This window comes from Erithacus rubecula, assembly GCF_903797595.1.
Source record: "Erithacus rubecula genome assembly, contig: SUPER_Z_unloc_2, whole genome shotgun sequence".
Taxonomy (NCBI): domain Eukaryota; kingdom Metazoa; phylum Chordata; class Aves; order Passeriformes; family Muscicapidae; genus Erithacus; species Erithacus rubecula.
This window is the reverse complement of record NW_027635860.1, coordinates 3,681,670-3,697,203: the sequence shown is the minus strand read 5'-3', so window position 1 is coordinate 3,697,203 and position 15,534 is coordinate 3,681,670. Positions and strand designations below refer to the sequence as shown.

The 15,534-nt window shown below is 41.6% G+C and overlaps 1 protein-coding gene across 19 annotated transcripts in view; it reads right to left on the bottom strand.

Moving 5' to 3' along the window:
- Window positions 1–9,071, bottom strand: part of SEMA4D (semaphorin 4D) — a 97,634-nt gene extending 88,563 nt beyond the window's left edge. For 9 of the 19 annotated variants that reach the window (XM_079330995.1, XM_079330997.1, XM_079330999.1 and 6 more), the window contains exons 1-2: window positions 8,360–9,071; window positions 7,557–7,606 (exon numbers count right to left, since the gene is read on the bottom strand). The gene's annotated coding sequence lies outside the window, so the exon portion shown is untranslated. Of the gene's footprint in view, window positions 1–7,556; window positions 7,607–7,918; window positions 8,139–8,208; window positions 8,312–8,359 lie in introns of those variants that run through there. The other 10 variants (XM_079331002.1, XM_079331007.1, XM_079330992.1 and 7 more) reach the window with 8 other exon arrangements.
- Window positions 9,072–15,534: the final 6,463 nt, after the last annotated feature.

Sequence of the window (15,534 nt, the reverse complement as noted above, 5' to 3'; positions counted from 1 at the left end):
TTCTGCTGCACTCAACCATTCTCCCAGGACATGCTCCCAAACCTGTTTCAGCACTATCCTCACACTATAGCAAATTAATCTTCAAAGTATACTGCCTTCTCAGCAAACACTAAGCAGAAACCAGAGGTTGCACAGGCCATCAGATGTTTCACCTGATCAAGAGCATCATTTCATAATCTGCTGAGAAATTTCTTTTTCCAAAGCAATTCACATATAACAAATCTGCATCCTATTCCAGAAGATGGAAAGCAGAGCTACGAAGAAAAACAGAGGCAGACATGCAGTGACAGGAACTGAACACTCATTCATAAAAGCCAACAATTAAATTACAGAACAGAAGACAGCTTTTGATTAATGGTTACTTTTACGTCCGGTGGTTGTCACTGCTAAAGGGAGAACAAGAAATTCTTAAAAATCTCAGTGGAATTCCTGGATATCAGCATGTACCATTTGACGCACAATCAATTTATGCACATAGGAGGCCCATTTCAAGGCACATGCAAACAGATGCCTTTTTTTATTATTATTATTTTAATAAATTCCAAAGAGGCAAATTCAACCATCTGAGAATGTGTTCTCATCAACATACTAATACACACGAGCCAATATACACATTTAATTTTTGCAGTCACGTGTTTGTATGAAAAAGAGATTTGTGTCACATACCCTCTGACACTGCAGTAATAAATCCCTTAGACACATAAAAGATAAGATTCAACATTCATTTAGAACACATTTATCTACAAATTTGAAGAAACTATTTCAGTAGTATCCTCATTAAAAATAGCCAGTCAAATACTTCAAACAGCTAATATACTGTGAACACTTATCTATGGGTTAGTTCTTTTAATTTTTAATTCTTTAAAGATATAAAACTGTAGAGATAAAAGCTCTTAAGTCTATGGAAACATCTCGCATATTCACTTATAAAATCCTTCACAACTAACTCCAGTGCAAAAGAAGTGAAATTACATTCTTTGTCTTACTTGCCTAAAAGATAATCGGGTGACCTTTCAAGGCAGTTTATCAATTTCACTGATGCTGAGTAAAACCTAAGTCAGATTCAGCTGAACAGCAAATTTATTTCCATAGGGACAAGCATCTAAACATTTAACTGCAGATTTTCAACAATCCAATTAATTTAATGAAGAAAAAGGCAATCATTCTCTCTCGCCTATAAACAGGACTAGATTTTAACAGTAAAGAAAAATTTAATTCCTATCACTGAGCAAAATACAGATACTTTTTAATGGCTGTGCAAGTTTTTTTGGTTGTTGTTGTTTTGCTTTCTTGGTGAGGATATTAATTCCATCAAAGTTACTTATTTTCCTTACATCTACAGCTCTGATCAATTAATAATTTTCTGACAAATGGACCCTTCAGGTGGGGTCCATCTACAGCCACACACAGATGGGGATCTGTGCGCTTAGTAATTATATGCAGTTGCTAAGTGGTAATAGTAACGCCCGAATTTCTTGCCTCTGGCCATTTCAGGCACTTTTTCTGAAAAGGAACAACAGATATACAGGAGAGAAAAAAAAAAAAGCTTTGAGCACAGCACAGCATTGGTCCAGCAGACTCCTGAAGTCTGCAGACAACTAAAGCTTGTTACTGGGGGCTTTTGCTCTCTAAGGGTTGTGTATGTGTGTGTTTTTAGCTGGATTGAATTGTTTTGTTGTTATTTTGGCAGGGGGGAAGGGGGTTGTTTGGTTTGGATTTTTGTTGTTGCTCTTTTGAGAGGTCATGAGAGGATACTTGCGCAGGTCCTTGTACTAGAGGGCAACCTCTGCAGGCATATGCCCAGCCTCAGCTACATTCCACTCACATAAACCTGCTGGCAAGACCAGGGCCCTGATTATTAACTTCTCTGTGCAGACTACTCTTCTCAAACGTTTTGCAGACAATTCTTACCATACTCAAATTAAGTACATATTTAGACAGAGTAGTATCTCGTGGCCCACACTGCAATGTCTGGCACGAATTACAGAGTCTACTGAGAACATCCAAGATGGGGCTCAGAAAGAAGGGCAATAAATATTTTATAAGATTAGGCTGAGAGAATATCGATTGTCCCAAAGCCTGTCATTTTATCATTTGGTCCAATGATCCCCCTTCCACAAACTGTCTTCCTTCATCCTTAGACAAGCAAAAGGAGTCTCATCTGATTTTACTGAAGAGTCACATGTTCTGTTTGCATTAACAACTGGGATTTTATTTCTTAAATGTGACTTAACAAATGTCTTCTGAATACGTTCAAGCATTACTAGATGAGGTGAAAGACAGAGAGATGACTATGTAAAATACTTATTGACATATATTTTTACAAGTTACTGTAAATCTAGTAAACAAATCAGCATTATCCATAGCCACATGACACTCCCAAACACCACAAGGTATTGCCAGTCTACACAAAATGATGTGCAAACCAGAAAGGTAAAGTAATGCATTTTATGGAGATAAATTACGGAATTAATTGTGACCTCACATAGACTTTGACCAGTCTATACCACACTCAGCAAAACAAAAACCAGCTCCTTTTGAAGTACTCCAGAATTATGAGTTTAATTACGACAAATCTAACCAACATCAAGCACAACTTCAATAACCTGATTTAAGATGTCAAATCAATGAGCACTTTGTTTTTTAAAGAGTCTATATTCTCCATTCTCCCTAGAACATAAAAAATTTACATGAGATAACTCAAATATAAATCCAAGACCTTCCACATCTCTAGGTCTCTTCCCCATATCCTGCATTGTTTTCCCAGTAACACACAATCATAACTCATTATCTCTTTCAGTGGAAATGAGAACAAAGACATTCTATAAAAAACAAAAACCCTCCACATTTCTATGTACCCCTTTGTATATTCAACGACCAAGTTCATACAGTATCATTTGTTTATAAAAAAAAAAAAACAAAGCACAACTGAGCATATACTTATAAATCAATTATTTGGGGCAAAAAGAATGTCTGCTTTATTTTGGGAGAAGGAAGAACACTCAGAAATACTGTTAAAGCCTTGGCCACGAAAACTACTCTTTGACAAAGCAAGAACTATAATCACATTTCATGCATTTTTCCCCCTACTCCCTGGCTCTGCCATTTGCAGTGCATAGAAATCTGTGTGGACCTGGAGGTTTCACCCAGGCACAGGGAACACCAGCCACTCCATCTGTCTCACCCTGCTGTTCTGTCAGACCTGCTTCACCTTTCAACTTTCGGTTTCTCTGTTGCACACCAGCAAAGAGCTAATCAAGTCTGTAAAAGTTTCTCCTCTCCTCCCAGAAGAACTGGTCATGTCCATAAACCTTCCCCTGATTTGCATATTCTTTTCTGTCTCCAGCTAAGTAATCAGATGCACTAATGACATCACAATTTCCCAGTCTGCTAATCCCATGTATTCCCAAGTCACTTCAATACCAGTGCTCTATCATCTACACATCTGCACAATCCTGCAGACAAACACAAAACACAGCTCTGTGCAAGAAACAGGGAACCTGCCTATCCTTGCAATGAGGCCAACAGGTACTAATTTTGCAGCAGTGTTCAATCCTCTTTAGCCTGCCTCATATATAGGCTAACGCTAATTTTTTAAGAGGATCAGTGCAGAAAATGCCTAGTGGATTATGAGTTCACTGCTGTACAGGAACAGAGACAAAAAGAAATAGGTGGCAGATAGAGAAAGACAAAAAACTGTATCCACTGTTTCTCATACCAACAAACCTGGTTCTAAACTTCATATGTGGTCTTCAATTAATGATATGTACAGTCTTCACAAAGATTCCTAAGTTCCTTATCTGCTTACATGTATAGATTTTTATTATTTTTTTCATCTGTTTACATGTTTTTATTATTTTGTCATCTATTTTGTTTACCCCCCAGGCCACAAGAATTGGCCTCCTCAGTACAGAAAAAGAAACATTCTCTTGAAGTACAGACTGCTGCTTGGTGCTTTAAAAGAGTTACATGTCAGAAGTCTGAGTTACAGTACTGACAACAACATTCATACCCCTTAATTCAATATAAGTTTTTTTTTCCTCCTCCATCCCATCATAAAAAAAAAGAGAAAGCACTACACCTACTAAAAGTAAGTTCTGGCATGTTTATTTCTCAATTTTATTTTCAGAAACACTGAAATACCCAGAAGCTCGCTGCACCACAACCTGGTGTTACAGGCAGGAGGAGGAAACAGAGCAGCTCTTGGACACTCCTGGCTAGAAGTGGAGCTCAACACTCTTCCTACTGCAGTAATATCCTCCCTCGTGGTGAAGGCAGGCTACAGCAGCACCTCCAGAAGCTAAACAGGCCTTCGCATTCCTGGAACTTCACAGGCAGATAAAAGAATATAAAAGCTTTTTGGCCAGAATACAATTAAATGTAAAACCTCATTAATCCAGTCCTGGATAGCAAGATCTGTAACTTCCAAATCCAGGATGACAGCACACATTAGTCTGAAACAGGAGGTTCTACCTTTTTCTTTGTAGCTGAAGAGCTATGGGAACAGAAAAACTAATTTTCGCTTCCTTTCACTAATTCATCCAAGAAACAAGGATAAAACCCTCATAGCAGAAGGGAAACAATTAAAACAGCTTCCACAACTAGCCTGCACAGTTACATCAACACACAAGCAAGTTAACTGCAAATGGAAGCTGCAACAGTGCCTTTTGGCATTCCCAAGGTCTTTTTGGTACTCAACAGTTGTATGCTCCACTGAAAAGCAATTCTTCAGCCACTTCAATTTCCAAAGCTCAAGACACAAGTAAAGTGGGACTTTTCTCATTCTTTTCAATACACTTCTTTTACCTATCTACCTGAACAGTCAAGCACAGGTCTGCTATGCAAAGCCAGATGAAGAAGGCCTTATAAAACATTGCTTTATCATCAGAGAAATAACTACTTACAAAAAAGGAGGCAGAAAACTTCAGAGAAAAAGCAACCAAAGCCAAAAGCACTTCCTAGCTCCTTGTTTATTATGCAGGTTTACAATAGAGCATACCTTTCTTCAGTTAATTAACATGGCATCCATCAACTACGTATAGGGCACAAGAGAGAACACTCCCCCACTAAACTGTTTACTATTACCACAATGAAAGTTCACTATCTGTTTTACTTGGTTTTGTTGCCATCTTTAAATCTCCAGCCTTATTCTCACATGCTACCCAGAATTTAAAACCCAGTGAAAAATTGTCTCGGTCACGTCAACAAGTACTTGATACTTAATTTAATAAGAAGCACAGTAGATCACCACCCATTCATGAATAATGCTTTCAAGGTCATGTACCTTTAGAAACTACTTTTCAACTCATTTAAATCACAGCATATGAACCCAACAAGATCCAACACTTGGAAGCACTGGAGGCTTACAAGACATGTTTGTCAACTTTGGCAATTATTTCGTTACCTTTGCACAGAAAAACCTAGGATAAGTAATTTCACCCCTGAACACTCAGGGAAAATATTTTATAATCTTGTTATCTACAAAATCCCTATTGCAATAACTGGTTTGAGATCCCGTTTTTCCTAGAGAAAACCAAAACTAAAACAAAACAATTGTCAGAGTTCCAATAGAAATAGAAATGCTCCAAGATTTTATTTCTATTGATTTAGAGTTCCACTTTGAAAAGCCATCCTTAAAAATCAGATTATGGCACAACCACCTATCAATTTATCCAATACCTTTTTCCAAACTTTTGCAAACAAATACTTGCATATGCAAGTATTATATCTAATGCTAGCTGCCCAAAACAAGAATTAATTTTGAAATTACTGGAAGAGATCTCCCACTTGCTCCACTGCAAGAAAACAACTAAGAAAATGTATTTTAAAACGAAAATGTTCATTTGGCACACACCCCCTGAGACAGCTGGGAGAGAGGGCAAGAGTGTGCTGCAGAGCAAGCACAGTGCAGATTTCAACTCCACCCAAGTGGCCTTCAGCAGATGACAGATCCTCTCAAGTTCTCCAGCTCCTCCCCAGCAAAAGGCTGCATGAAGCAGGGAACTCTGAAGCTCAGCTGCTCACAAGGCAAGCCAATATGGGATGTACCAGGGCACCCAGAACACCTCTCCTTCTTGCAGGACCTGTTAGTAGTATAAATCCACATACCCCTGTATCCATGCAAGGTTAACAAAAATGTAATAGCTGTTTATGCAGGAACTGGGGTGAGGGAAGGAGAGGGGACTGAATCAGAATACCAGCAAAGAGATGGCAACACAACATATTAAATTAAGTCTGTGGGCACATCTGTACTAAAGAGTGTCCAGAAAAACCTATGAAACAGTGATAGTTTTGAAATAGAACTAGTTGTTCACATCAGACGCTTCATTTGCTGTGGAAGTAGCTACCACCCTCCCCACTAGCTACAAAGGCTTTTGTTTCTTTAAGAAAAAAAAAATTAAAAAGAAATTTTAAAAACAGCTATAGACCTACTTGGTAGGTATGACTGCAAACAGCTTTTGTCAGCAGACTCTGTAGCAATCCTTGACCATCGAAAAAGGTATATGAAGTAATTGCTTCAGGGGAGGAGGGAGAAATGGTTAAATACTTCCTCTACAAGCCAGCTCCCCATTTACAAAGCTTTTTTTTTTTTTCCCTCTAAGAACATACACGCAGCAACACATTCCCATGCCCCTCATCTGCTTTCAGTGGGAAAAAAAGTCACCTATACCTCATCCCTGTTACCGGAAAGAATGATGAGTGGCCATCCATACATAGCTTGCTCATCCCAGGCAGCACACTGTACTAAGGCTCTTCCCTGCACAGCAGGGAACATGGTACGTACAGCATTTTCACGAGCCACCCGATTCTCTCTTACAATGCCCCTTTCTAACTCGGTTGGTAAATGATACTCCCACTCCGGCTCGGCCTCCACATTCGCCATCCATGCAGCCAGCACAGCTTCCTTTAGGCGCACTTGCGTAACTGCCTGAGCTCGCACTCTTTCTAATAAAAGAAGTCATTAAACAGTTCTCTAACAAAACCTCCATGCAGGTATCCAAAAGGGAGTATGAGATCAGTAGCTATTGCTGAGCCTGATGGGCACAAAGCAGCCAACAGCCATGTGCTAATTACCGTAGGAATTTTAATTTTCTTTAAAAAAGAGGTTTTATTACTACACTGATTTTCAGAGCTACTATATACCTGGGTGCTACGAACTTAAAGGTGATGTTTTACATTTTTCAGCCGAAGTAATTCTCCACAAGAAGCGCATGATAATAAAATGAACGAAGATAGGAAAACGTTTCGGCATTAAACCAAAAAGCAGACTTGAAAAATCCCTTCAATTTACATACCCATCAGATTCCCCCCACACCAGGGCAGGATCAGGCTCCTGCTCCCCTCCCTGCTAAAGGCAGTCGCGTAACAGAAAGGAGTTGCAACAATGAAGTTACCAGGCTGCATCCATCCACTAAATCCTTCTCCCTTAAACGCCCATGACACCTATACGCGGAAAATACCATGCAACAACCCACACCTCCGGGAAGCAGTGAAAACATCCCTCAGAATTAGCGGAGGGACAAATGGGGACAGAAATCGCTCTCTTCCACCAGTACCTTGCAAGCTCGGCACCTCTGCGGAGACGAGATTTAAACTCTCCTGACAGCTGTAAAATAAAATAGCACATAACAGCTCTTCAGAACACATGCAGCCGGCTGCACGACAGCAAGCACCCAGCACCGCGTCCTGCTCCTCGCCGCATGAGGGACGGCGGCTCCCAGCCGACAGCGGCCTCCCCGAAGCGCCCGGACACGCTCCTGGCAACCTGGGCTGCTGGCCCTTGGAAACAGACCACTCCTCAGCCGAGCGAAAACGCCTCCCATCCGTCCCCATCACCCTCGGGCGCCCCGGCGCCCGACTCCGCTCAGGTGCGGCCAGCGCGGGCAGTGGGGGCCCGACCGCCGCCCCGGGCACGCACCTGGCCGAGCCAAAGCCGGCAGGCGGGCGACCGCTCCCGCCGGAGTCAGCGGGCTCGGGGTCGGTGGGAGGAAAAGCAGATTTATAAACCTGGCAGCCCTCGCTCATTTGCTGCTGCTGGAGCTCCTCCTCTCCGTCTCCCTCCGGCCGCGTCGCAGGCGGGGGCTGCCAGCGCCCTCGCCCCCCGCCCGAGCGCAGCGGCGGCCGGGCCCGTCAGGCGGCAGGACCGACTGCGTTCCGTAGGTGCCGAGCCGCCCGCCCCCACGCAGGGTCCCCCAGCCCCGCACCCACCTCGGCGGGAGAATGCGAGGACGGCCCCTGCCCCGGTGCCGACCGCTCCCGACCGCTCCCTCGCCGCCGCCTCCTGCTCCCTCCGCCCGCCCCCCGCCGCCGTCTCCTCCTCCCCGGCCGGCGCACAGCCCGCCCCGCCGGGCGCTCCTACCTGCGGGGGGCTGCGGCGCTCCCCTCACGCGGCCCCCGCCCGCCTCGGCGCCTTCCCCGCGGCTGGGGTTGGGCCGGCGCAGGCCCCTCTTCTCCGCGCCGGCGGGAGTAGGGCGGCGGCGGCGGCGGCGGGAGTGGCGGCAGCCGGAGCAGGAGGAGGAGGAGTTGGTGCCCGTGTGTAACAAGTTTGGGTTGCCCCGCAGTATGGCGGCCGGGCGGCGCTGGGGGCGGACCCGGCCCTCGCCCCCAGGGGTCCTGCAGGGGGCCTAGCCGCGCTCTCCTCGGTGCTGCTCGCCCCTTTCCCCGCGCCCGGCGCGGCCCCGTTAACGGCAGCGGCCCCGCGGGGCGGCTACGGCGCCGGGGACATGAGCCCGCTCCCGGCGCCGGCCGGCGGCTCCTCCCGCCACCTGGGGCTGCGCGGCTTGGCACGGCACCGGGGCGCCTCTACCGAGAGCAGGTGCGGTGCCCCGCAGTCCGGCCGGGCCGAGCGAGAGCCGCCGCAGCTCCTCGCACCTAGTGCCACTTGTCGCATTCCGCTGCTCCTCCTCCGCCTTTTCCTCTCGGGCAGGATGGATCCGCTCGCCGCAGACCGCAGGGAGAGCCGCACCTGGGATCCAGCCTCTCGGCACCGTGGGGTTGGAATAACTCGTACCGAAAGCAAACCTTACTGGAGTTACTGCACCTGAGAGCTTAGGTTCGCCTAGGGGACTGCTTGGCGGTGTATAAAAGGAGGACAAAATAGGTCAGTAAATGCACAGATCTCACCCGCCATCCTTCTGCTGAGTCACTGATGAGTTATTGATCACCATCATGTCCGTGCACGCCTGCTGTGACTGTTCAGATGAGTGACATGGGTGTCTGGTTTTGGACTGAAGTTTGGTTTGGGGTTTTTTTGTTGCTGTGGAACAGGTGATACCAGTGTCATGAAATTGCCGTAGCTCGGTTAGCAACAGTCATTGAAGCAAGACTGAACAAAATTCGTAGTTTGTCAGATACTGGCTGACCTTTAAGTTCCAGCATTATACAACAATGTATTTTTACAATAACATGCTAGTCAATCTCTAATAATTCACGTTAGCTGTAGGTAAGAAACTGAGGAAATGGAGCCTCTGAAAGACATGGAGACATGATGATAACCTCAGATGAAGGAAGTTTAGATGGAAAGCAACCTTAATATTTCAGGGTCTGTGAAATGGTAGTGTCTGAAGGAGGCTATTGGCATAGCCAGCAAACAGTGTGTAGTGTGAAAAACGGTGGGAAATCAGTTTTCCCTGTGTTACATTTTTATTAACACAGTCCAGGTTAGCATAGGGAAAACAGTGCTCATCACACCATCGACATCAATTAGGGTCATAATGCCACCGAAACATTGGATATGAAGTATGGAGAAGAAAGTAGTCATACTCAGCTCTGGGGGACGGCAGCAGTGGGGAGCAGGAGGGTCTGAGAAGCCATGGTCTGCCAGGAAGGGGGAAAACTAGTTCTGATGATTAACCCGAGTCTTACAGGGACATAAAAAAGGGTCAGATGAATCCATGCCAGAAAATCCTTTCTGCAAATACAGTAACATGATAAAAAGTCCTTATCATATTTTATTTGGGCAATTGCTGTGATTTCTACTATCAGAAGATTAACCTGCATCTCCAGTGGGACTGACTGCTGATGTTAATATGCTAACAAAACCTTCTAGTGTAGACAAGACTTTAAACATCTCCTGAGGGATAAAACTATGAAATTATATTCAAAGGGAAGAAACAAAGATGCTTTTTTAATCTCTCATTTTACAAAATCTATGCTTGGGCAGTTCTGATTAGGAAAATCACAGGGATTTTGTCAGGTTTCCCCAGGGAGCCTGCAGTCTGCACAAATTTCAAAAATCCAGACTGGCACAAGGGAACTGGAGCAGAGGCTAGCACCAAGACAAAATTTCCCTTATTTCTAACTCTATCTTGGTTAGATGTTATGACTTCTTAAGAATCACATTGTTAGTTTGTATAATGTAGTTTTCAATCTCTATTCTTAGCAAAACTTGGAGAGTCTTGGAGATTTGAAGATTGGAGATAAAACAATGAAATTATATTGGAATATTGTCCATCACATTTAGAAACCTTCTTTCAAGTAAAATATATTACTAATGGGATTTGATGAGAAAAAGAAACAGTAGTAATAACAGTGTTGGGAACATACAGCTAGTACCATAAAATGCACCACTGAAATTCCTTTTGGTTTGAATTATAATTCATGTCTTTCACAGGACTAAAAAACAAACGACCTCTGACACAAGTTTGAGAGGTTTTTCAATGGCCTGTAATAGTAATCTGAGTTGTATTTGAGCTAGTGGTGTAAGGCTAAAGACACTGGTCCTCACAGTGATTGTAACTGATTTTGTTTTCCTAAAAAAGATAACAATCTTCCAAATACTACATGCTGTGGCGATGAAATCATATAATGAACAATTATTAATACATGTCCACATCAAGTCCATAATGGGTATTCCAAGGACATGGAGGAAACATGCTTTTAGAAACCTCTACTATAAGCATAATAAAGTCTAATCTCCAAAAGAACACATAATGCTTTTGCAAAGTAATAATATGTCAAGATCGTCTCAGTCCTAATACAGTTACTTCAGACAATGTGTTGATGTTGAATATAAATGCGGGTATTTTAAGTCTAGGCAAACTGTATCAAATCTGTGGAAAAAAAAAAAAAAAAAAAAAAAAAAGAAAGGGGCAATTAAGCCAGAAAAAGGGATTAAAGCTCTAACAACTGACGGTGCTCTTAAACCTGCAGTCCTTAATTAAACTCACAAACAAATAAGCTACAGGGTAGATGATACAGAAGCAGAGTAGGGAATGAGAGGAGACCAAAAGTGTCTCAGAAGCCAGGTCTGAGGCTGAGGGCAGCTCTGTCCAAGAGTGAGTGAGTGAGTGAACAGGTGGTAGGTTTTTAGTAAGTCAGTGAAAAGGGCAGTGAACATGCCTGGAGGTTTGCAAACCAATATATAATGCAGGGAATAGGTCAGTAGCAGAGTGCATGAGAGAATGAATGGATGAGAAAATAAAAGAATAAATAGTTGGGTTGAATGAATGCAATTGTGAACAATTCTGAATAAAGTCAAAGTTTCAAGCTATACCTTTATATTGCTATGATAGCATGGCATTTCAGATCACTTGTCATTGACATATGCCAACATTAGAGGAAAACAGTACACATTGCTGAAAATAATGTCTTTTCACTACTAATTGTGGGAAAACAACATAATAAAAATATGGATTTTAAATACATTTTACAATCATGACAATAAAAACAGTTTTGGAAACACTTACACAAAAAAATAAGTGCACAAAAGGCATTTGAAAGCATTGCCCAATGAATTAATGTTGATTAACGTTATTAAGCTGCTAGAATTGGCATAGATCTAAAATTATTTGCAGAGCAGAAAGATGCCATTAACTATCCTAGTTAGGAACCTGATACACAAAAGCTCAAAGTCATTTGTGCAAGATTATACACTAAGTCAGTGGCAGAACCACAGATGAGTAAAGCCTTGACCTTTTACTTTTGTATCTTCCCCATCAGGCAGAGAAAATGCATTGACTTCACTTTTGCAATTACAGAGGCAGTGAAACTAAATTATAATAGTCAAGGGATTTTATCTGCTAACCTTGGGGTTTTTTGGGTTTCTTTGGACTGAGCACTTCCTATATCATTATGGATAAACATGGCAATTATGTAGAGGATACACTCAGAGACTTTAAACTGTCCCTGTATTTACTATGTTTGTATGCCTAAGACAGAAGAAGAGGGAGTTAAGTAAATGCTACACAGACATCTGCATTTAGATGATGGGGAAGTGCATGTCTGGATGACATGGCAGAGGAAGGTCTTTTTCTCTGCCTTTGGTGGAACTGTGTGGCTAAGAACACTGCAAAGGTCACAGAGAATATTTTACTTTTCATTTCCTAATCTGGAATAACAGATTTAGTGGACCTATGCTCTAGGTTAGTGTCTAATCATGGAGTTATCTGTAGTCTAGTCTCTGTTAAATCTCACAGCACATCCTGTTAGAAAGTTTGCTCAAGGGATAAGGGACATGGTGAATTTAGGGAAGGGTGGCAAAAGTGGTAGGGATTCCCCTCTTTCTGGTGCTGTATCAGCATTTGAATTTTAAAATGAGATATTACCAGAAAATTACATTAATAACATACTTTGTGTTCTCAATTACTTAGTGTCAAAATACAGAGCCTGTAATTCATACACAAACAGCTAAGTTACGTACATGGGAGCAAAATTAAGAAACTAACCACTCCAGTGGTCTTTTCATAGGAAGATGGCATGGAAGGATTCAGAATCAACAGTCAATGAATAATAAATGAATGATAAAAGACACTTTATCCACTCTACATGGTGGAAGAAGTACATGGGCTAGTGAAGGAGGCACATGTTTATTAATGAGAAAAATAATAAAAAAGGTGTCAGCAGTGCTTACCTCAGGGGACAAGGTCAACGAGGCAACATCAATAATGTAGTACATTAAGAATAATGAAGAAACTAAAACTCAGTATGTTGTTTTTATGTTTTTTGAAAATGCAATTCCATTTCCAAAAAGACCAAATTAGTGAAAACTGTTTAATGGAGTTATCACCAATCACAGGTATTATTTCTGATTATATGTTTTTCACATGTATAATATCAATATCAAACTAACATGTTAGTCATGAATAAATATGAAACCAGAGAGGTAACAAAGGTGTTCTGTTGTTAACATGGAAAAAGCAAATGTAGGGTTTGACAGTAGTGGATTGAGACATTTATAAATTTTATACTAAACTTGCATTCTTCCTGTATGAAGATGAACCCTATGTTTTTATTGCCTGCACTATTACAATATTTTAGGATGTTTTCTTTTTTTTTTTCTTATTTCTTTTTATAGACTAATGATATGATGCTTTACAAAAATAAATTGAAAAGGGGAATTATAAGAGATTTTTCTGGTGACAAGCTTGATTGTAAAAGATAGTAACCACAGACCTGTCTCCTTTGTGTATTCATGTCTCAGATCTTAGTGTGGCCTGCAAACAGAGGAATGCATCACCACAGTAGTGAGTGAAGAGTCTGCCTTTTTATCATTCAACATAGCATTTTAATTCAGTTACTTTCCATACACAGTTTACTCAGAGAGGATCACAAGACTAGTGGGATTCTTTGACTTGTACCAATGTCTGTAACTAACTTTGTAACTTCTGCTGAGCATGTAGACTCTCAATTTCTAACCTTGATAGAGAAACAATATTAAAGCATGTATCTTATAGTTGCTCCTGTTCTTGTACAGGGCAGCTATCTCCTATCTCCTATCCCAAGCCAATTGATTCCTGTCAACACCCAGACAATCAGGAATCTGCAAAATGAGAAGTCAGCAGTGGAAATATACTGTGAATAAAAGGTGAAAGCAGACAGCTTTCCTGTCCTTGTGTAACCTTTTTTTTTTTTTCTTTTTCTTTTTTTTTCTTTTTTTCTTTTTTGTCCTGGCATCTTTTGTCCTTCTCACTCCCAAAGAATGCAAAAACCTGATGTAACTTGCTTCTTGAACTAAGTTGCCCTAATAACCACCTCTTTGGCTGAAGCTAAGCCAGGTCATGATTTCCCAGTATGCTGTCTGTCACAGAGACATGTTTTTCCTGCCCTAGAGTAAGGTTTTCTTTTCCACTGGTTGCTCCTATTAGGTTTCTGTTATTTTATATGGAGAACAAACCAAAGGATCCAATTGCCTCACTATTATAAACTAAATAAAGGGACATACAGTACAGAAGAGGATGGGTTTTTCTAAGCTGATGTGATCAATTTGCTCCTATCAAAACCCTCTTGGGGACACACAGCTCTGTTCCAGGGAATAACAAAAGGAAAAATAAAAGGTAGGGTGGAAGAGACCAAGGCTGGTCTTTGATGGGAGTCTCACAAAGACCATTTTAAAAGGTCATTTTAAGCATGCAGAAATTTGGAACATTTTATAGCTTCTCTGAGACTTGTGTAACAATACAAGTGAGTAGATGTGCACAATATCAGAATTCACATCTGTATCTTGCTGTCATCCCTGAAAGGGAAAGAAAAATACAAAGACTCGTGGTTACTGCTTTCAATGTGCATCAAGCAGTTTGGCTATCAGGAAAAGATGTCTTTTATCTGTCTAAAACATTCCCCTCCTTAGAAGTTCATTATTCTAGCCATGGTGCCAGATTATACAGGAAAATAAATAAAATAAATAAATTGTGAAGAAAATTAAGCAAAAGTTTTATAGTAGAGCAAGTTTGGATTATTTTTATATAATCCTGAAAATTCTCCATCACTTAACAAAAACTACTTACAAGGAAAGAGATTCAGTTCCTGTGATTAAACACTGATGTTTTAGCTACAATTATCAAGTTGATAACAATTTTCATCCATTAGCCAAAAGTTTTTATCCTGAAGGTCTTCTCATTTTGAAAATAAATGTTAATTAACACTAAAAAATATATATATTCAATTACAGATGAAACAATTTGATCAACCATTTCTCTGGGAGCAATTTCCCTATTGATTTTCTGGCGTAGATTTGCAAAGCTTTAATATCAAGGAAAATTCTAAGGCAAGAAAGGAGGTGTCCAGAATTCTTGGTAGTCTTCAGGGTAATAGATCATGATAGGAAATATGGGAGTAGAGGCCTGTTAGTCACTCAGGTTTTTGTGTCATGGCCTTGTTGCATCAGGGAGTCAGGCCATGCACGCTGCCATCCAGAAGCTGGGCCCTGATAACGAATTTAGCCGTGCTGAGCCTGGCAAAACTGTTCAGTAAAACTTCATAGCTCAGATTTTGGTTCTGCATTCTTTCATGTGACATTAAAGTGATTTGTTACCCAAACAGCTGTCTCTCTTCCCTCTGCCACAGCATGGTCACTGGCATAAAGGGGAGGCAGGAAGGAGCATGGGAGGGGCTGTACTGCACATTTGGGCTTATGTCTGGGACAAAAGTGGAACTTCTTCCTTGTACCTCATTGCTGAGAAACCCTGACTCTAAAAGCAGGTATAGCCGATAGAGCTATAGCTACTAACCTTAGGAGTAAGCTGGAAGAACTGGGAAAACATGTTTACCCTTTGTTTTTTCTCTGATTAAGGCTTAAAATTTCTATTTTAGGTTGAA